The sequence below is a fragment of the Cupressus sempervirens genome, chromosome 5 (genome assembly GCF_028749045.1).
Source record: "Cupressus sempervirens isolate cs-2001-9-10 chromosome 5, ASM2874904v1, whole genome shotgun sequence".
Classification (NCBI taxonomy): Eukaryota; Viridiplantae; Streptophyta; class Pinopsida; order Cupressales; family Cupressaceae; genus Cupressus; species Cupressus sempervirens.
Window position 1 is genome coordinate 9,003,096 of NC_143122.1, and position 6,980 is coordinate 9,010,075.

General features: G+C 33.2%; 1 pseudogene; it reads right to left on the minus strand.

The window, feature by feature from the left end:
* Window positions 1-5,164: 5,164 nt before the first annotated feature.
* Window positions 5,165-5,733, minus strand: LOC149554338 (putative CCR4-associated factor 1 homolog 6 pseudogene; annotated as a pseudogene).
* Between the last annotated feature and the right edge of the window lie 1,247 nt (window positions 5,734-6,980).

The window sequence follows — 6,980 nt, forward strand, 5'->3', positions numbered from 1 at the left end:
GAACCATGCACTTAGTTTATTATGTTTGATCTTCTATGATGTTGTATCATGTGATTATTGTTACTTCGATGTATCATGGGTTAGAATAGGATGATGTACCTTATTCTACATATGTATATTCTTTTGAGCTTGTCATACCCTGTAACATGTACAGTGGATGATTGAGCATTTGAAATGTAATGTATAAAAATTGGACTTATCATTATTATTTCATGTGGTTGTTGTACTAGACGGATTCATGTATGTTAGTTAATTTGGATGTAATTCAACATTAAGGGATCTTTAAAGAATGTAATATGTTATGTATGTTATGTTTACTTTCAGATGGACATTTCTATTGCTTCCGTTATTGTGCATAAGTTATATGTGGTATTTACTTTCATGTTTAAAATAAAAATAAAAATGCTACCAAACTTAGTGAAATTCTAGGTTAATTCTTTGGATCCCTTGGCGGGGCATTACACCACCAATGCCAATAGGACCTGGATTTCCCTTAGAAGGCCCATCCATGTTGATTTTAAGAATACCCTATGGAGGGGCACTCCACTTCCTCACCCTATTTATCTTTTGTAAGGGATGTCTACACATCTTTCTTAGTAGTTTTCCATGTGAGGGGGGAATATTTAGATGACTATTGAAAATATCCTCCCCTAGTTCCATGGCCTCAGAAGTGTCACGTTTTGCAGAAATAACTTCCCCCAAAGAATGGATAATTTTCCACCATAAGTGAGGAACCTCTAAAAACTCATACATAAAGATATGACAGTTCCTTTCCAACCAGCTATGCCAAATAATAGAAGGTCCAAGAGACCAGGCAACTTGAAGAAATGAAGTCTTGACAGGAACCTTACCCTAGTGAGAAAAGAATTTTTCTAGTGAGGAAACATGCCAACAGGATTGGTTCCACACATTCCACCAAGAGTGCCAAATATGTCTAGTAAAAGAGCATTGGAAAAAGAGATGAGAGATATTTTCGTCACTAGTCCAACATAGAACACACATTGAGGGTCCTTGGAAGCCATGCTTGCATAAATTATCTCATGTAAGACATCAGCTATGGACCACCAACCACGTAAAAAAATTACATTTGGGCCAAAAAAGGTTGTACTAGACTTGCTTCTACCAAGGCATCTGAATGTCCCCCAATGTCTTTCGAAGAAGCTCAACATATCCTGTAGACACTAAAATGTTTTTAGAAAAATCTTCTCTATCCCAAGAAAGAACAATTTTTGTTTTATTAAAACTTCCTGCAACAATTTTCTTGTGAAGAATGATGGTAGCCATGGTTTCTACAATCACTATCAACCATGTACTTAACATTTCCATAAACACAAATCCCCTATTCTGATAATCTGTAGCATAGAGTTATGATTTTAAATTTTTCTATTCTTCTAACAGTACTATCTTATGAATGAACTTAAAATAGATAGATTTGTTTCCTACATTAATCATTATCTATTGTTGTTGTATTTAGTTTCTTTTTTGTAATTCTAATTAATTTTAGATAAAGTCTTTCCTTTTAAAATAAGATAAAAAATAGTTGCTTTAGAATCTGATAACTTCATAATGCACAATAATGTTGACTTATTTGAAGTTTAAATATCTGATTTGATAAGAGTTAAATGTATTTTATAATCTATTAGAGGTTTCTCATATAGAATGAGTTCATCTTTGTCATATTAGTTGACTTAGTTGGCCTGAATTATCAAGTACATATAGGGAACCCTACATCTGTCATCTCAAGAAGTTAAGTAAAAGCCATTAGATATTACTCAATTCAACATAGCAGTACTAGCTTATGGATTAACTTAACATAGATTGATTTGATCACTATTTTAATCATTATCTATTTTTGTAGTAGCTAGCTTATTTTCTGTAATTGCAATTAATTTTGGATAAATTCTTTCATTTTTGAAATAGGGTGTAAAATAGTTGCCTTAAAATTTAGCAACTTAGACAAGTTCTTATTGGACAATAAACACTATCATGTCAAGTTTACATCTTCGAATTGATAAAGACAGTTCTACCTTATTACCTATTAGAGTCTCATTATTATAGGATGTGTTCGTCTATTTGTCATGTGAGCTGATTTATTTTGCAATTGTAAGAGGCTGAATTTGGTTAATTTGGTTATTTTTAATGTAGGTACTAGAAATATTTTTTGTCATGGATAACACAACATATCACCCAATTCCTTGACATGGCTTTGTAAATTTCACTTCAATGCTCTCACAAGATGATATTGATGAAAGTGTGTTCTCCTTGAATGAAAATATATATCCAAATTTTGTTCCTAGTACTCAAGTTAACAATGAAGAAATGATTGTTGAAAAGGTAGTTCGAACTAGTGAAGTAGATGTTACATAAACTCAGTTTAATGTACAATCTCAAGCTAAAACTAGAGTTCGTTGGGGAATTGCAAACACAATGATTATGATTGAAGCTAAAAAGACTGAAAGAGAAACACAATCAAGTGGTGGTGCAATGAAGAGAGCATTAAATTCTACTAAAAATAGAAAATAATTCAAGAATGTTGTATTTCTCATGGCATTTCTTGCACAACAAACCAATGCCGATATCGTTGTGAGCACATTCAACTTGACTACAAGAGAATTAGAGACTATGAACATAACATTCCATTTGGTCATGATAGTTATTGGAATATGACAATTTGGGAAAGGATAGAAAAAAAAGCTTCCTACAAAGTTCGTTCTTGAACTTTATGATGCAATGGAGACTGCATTTGGTAAAGATCAAGCCATCAATCAAGGAAACATCACTATTGAATCTTCAGATAGAAAAAATGCATTTACTTATAACACTCTTCCAAATGAAGATGAACCAACAAATTAACTTGGAACACCAAATATGGAAAATACTATGCACTCTAAAAATGGTAGTGAAAAGGACAAACAATGCATAGGGAAAAAATGAAAGTCAATTTCTAGCTCAATGGGTGTGAAGGATATTATTATTGATAATAATAAGTTGCTTATTTCTTCTCTCCAAATGGTTGAGGATGGATGAATGAAACATCATGAGCAACACATGAACAATAATGACATGAATGGAGAGAGGTTGTTGAAACTTGAAGAGAAGAAAATTGATGTCCAAATGAGAATGGCTTCAACTCTTAGCAATATTGGTTGAAGCAATGTTGAAACTTAGCCAGTCACTTGAAAAAGACAACTGACATTTTTGTTAGTAGTGTTATACACTTCAAAATAGGAAAATAAGATTTTAAATCTTCTTATCAATTGATTAGTTTGACAATTTAGGACATGTAATCGATTACAATAATATTATTGTCAATTTTTTGTACTCATTTCAATCATTGTTTCTTTGCACTGTTAAGAGTATCTTCTATACTCATGATTTATGAAATGACTACAACTAATTTATGAACAACTAGGCAATGAGGAAAATTTGAAACTAATAAGAATGGATCATGATTTTGTTTAGAAATATCATTAGCTACTCTACTCATTATTTATGATATGACTATAACTGATGTACATACAACTAAGCAATGAACAAAATTGGAATTTAATAAGAAAGCTTCTTGGCATAATTTATGAGTGGTCATGATTTTTTTTAGAATATCATTACATTCTATACTAATTCTTTATGATATGACTATAGCTGATTTATGAACAAAAATCCAATGAGAAAAATTAGAAACTAATAAGAATCCTTGCATTTTTGACAAATTGATTGATCTTAGTTCTTTATACACTTATTAATTCACAATGTTATCTTAAACTATATTGTTGTACACATAATGAAACTTCTTACAATGTATGAGTACATCAAATTGTATTCTTATTTTTCAAGTATATTTTAAAAACTTATTGTTTTAAATTTTGTAGTACATGATGGATTTCAATAATAGAAAAAAGATTGGAGTGTTGTTAGAATTTCTTCTAGTTATAAAACAAAGAGCATTGCAAGTTTGGAATGATCTTGAGGATTCAAATAACATACTTAAGAAAAATAATAAAGAATCATCTGAAGCTTCTTATCATTTAGATGATGAGGTAGAAGATGAACCAGATTTGGAACTTCAAGCAATATGTTCTGAACAACAAAGTCTACTTCTAAATTCTAAATTTTCTACTTCTCAATGGGAGGGGAAGGTTAGTGGTGAGTGGTATATCAAACCATGTTCATTGCATTGGTGGAACCATTATATTTTTGAAGTTAAATGTGATGTCAAACAATTTCATAGTATATTTATATTACCATATGTATTGTTCCAATTTTTATGTGAATCATTATATGAAGATCTCAAGCAGGGTGATATATCTCTATCTTTATCAACATCTATCAAAAATAGAGTGCTTCTAGTTGAGAAGCAAGTGGCTATTGATATTTTAAGATTGTCACCTAGTATGACTATGATTAACATAAGTGAGCTTTTTGGATATGGGAAGTCAACAACTGCAAGAGTTGTGACAAAGTTTCTCAATACCATGCATGCTAACTTTTAGAACTACATACAATGGCTAGGTGATCAACCAACACTTAAACTTTTCAAGCATGGATTTCACCAAAAACAAGGTTTTCCAAATTGTTACGGTGCTATAGATGTTACTCATGTCAATTTTGAGCTTCTTGCAAAAGAATGTTCATTTGATTGGTATGATTGTGATCATAACTACGACATGCTATTACAAGCCATTGTTGATAGTAACATGTTTTTCATGGATATTTTTATAGTTTGGCCTAGATCTATTAATGATGCAAAGCTCCTAAGAAATTCTACGTTCTATAAGTTATGTGAAGGTGGAGAGAGGTTAAATGGAACTTCAGTTTCTATGGTCTAACAAACATGAGAGAGTACTGTTGTGACTGCCAGTCACCATCGCCCTAGCTGGGGGCCCCCTTTCTATTTAAAAAAAAAATTTGCTAGCTTTTTTTTTCCTTCTTTTGCGGAGCGCAAGAATGAAGAAGTCATGGAAAAACCAAAATTCCTTCATTCCTTCAAAATTCCACTTTCCATAAAAGCATTTGAGCGTAGTTTTAAATCAGTGAAGAAAAAGGATAAAATCCTTCATTCCATGAAAAGTCTGATCCTGCTAAATATGCAACGCAATTTTAAGATAGTGGAGGATTGTTGGAAAAGGACAAAATCCTTCATTCCATGAAAAGCATGACCTGCAAATCATGAAAAAAGAATACATTGATTCAAAAGTTTGATCAAATATGCAAAATCATAAGCACTATGAAAAGTAACCCATCTGATATTCTCATTCAAAATAATACCCGAGGACATAAAAAGCTTCGCAAAACCCCTTGAGTTGATTCCCATGTAGTTGTTTTTTCTTGAAAACAATCCCATACTGCTTTAGCAACTCGATGGAATTAGGGGCATGGAGGTCCATAAAGGGGTTAAACTCCCTCAGATTGAATTGCCACACACACGGCTGACTCATACCACACTTTGGGAAATTTCCCTCTTCATCTGAGAAAGTAATGCCCAACTAGATCAATTTGAGGTTGTTCACATTGACTTTCAAGGTATAGTCATGGTACTCTACCTTGCTCCCGGATCTCCCGTATGGCCTTATGACAACCCCGGGGAACTCTGTATCCATGGCTACATATCGGTATCGATCTACCATGCCTTTGATCAGCTCAAATTCTTCTTCTAGATTATCTGCCCACACCTCCCTTATGCAAACTGAATCACTCTTAATCCTAACCATCATGAACTCAATTCAATTCAAGACAGATCCTCCCAACTTTTATGAATAATTGTAGTAGGAAAATATGAGAGCAAACATATATAGATCGGCAAAACAAGCTTTTTTCCTTTTTCTGTGAATCTTGAAAGGAGTATGGAAATTTTGGTGAAAATCCAAAATCTTTTTCTTATGGACAAGTCATATCTGTTGTTTTTAATACTTTCCTTGCATATTTTTATGTATGTACGTTTTCTATTTTGTAGGAAAGGAAAATAGAAGAGCCCAGGGAATAGGAGAAATGCGAGGACAATTGATAAAGAATGAAAGGAGAGGATTCTACCCTGAATCCAAAATCATGTCAAAGTGGACAAAATTTGGAGATACAAGTCTTGGCAGCATTGATTTGAAAGAGGACACATCTAAGAATGTCAATGGGTGCAATGAAGTTGGTTGAAGAATATGATGCTTGGTTCATTCGGTTTCCTACCTTTTCATACATCCAAGTTCAAGGATTCTCTACGAAGGCATACAAACTTCCTAGGTATCCAATGGATAAGATGGTCTTGTTAGAGCTTACTCAACAACTTACTGCATATTACAAGATTCAGAAAGGGAAGAAGTTGGGATTGCAATTTCCAATTTCCATAGGAGAAGGGAAAACTGACGTATGCCCATGTCTAAAATCTGCAAAGAAATCATCAGATGAGCTCCACGTTTTTCTCCTTCCGCTTTATCCAAAGAGGAATGATTTTGCTCCTTTCAACAAGATCTCATCAGCAGGAAGGTCAAAGCACCAACACAAGGTTCACCTTGAAGACTTTTGGACAAATACAGTAGACGAGAACGAGATTAGAAAAAGATTGCATTCAAGACTACCATTGAACATTATTACAACATGCAACCTATTCAAGGTTCCTAATCAAATGGAGGAGGACCCAAATGTGATGTGAAAATGATTCAATCTAGAAATGATAGCTCAACCATTTGATTGGAAGAAGAAAGAAATTACAGATCTCGAAACCCTTTCAAAACCAGTCTTAGATTTTAAAAAGTGGTGGATTGAGCGTAAGCTTGAAAAATTAGTTGCACCAGCTAATGGATTCACATATAGGTTGCTTGGACACAGACCACTCAGGGATGAAAGATCAAGAAAAATATCTAAAGGGACTATTGAAGAAAAAGAAACTCCATCTGAAGATGTAGGAACCAAAAAAGGGGAGGAGGTACCTCGAGAAAAGCATCCTAGGATTAAGGAAGTCATCCAAGAATCTAAAAATAAGAAGCAAAAACACA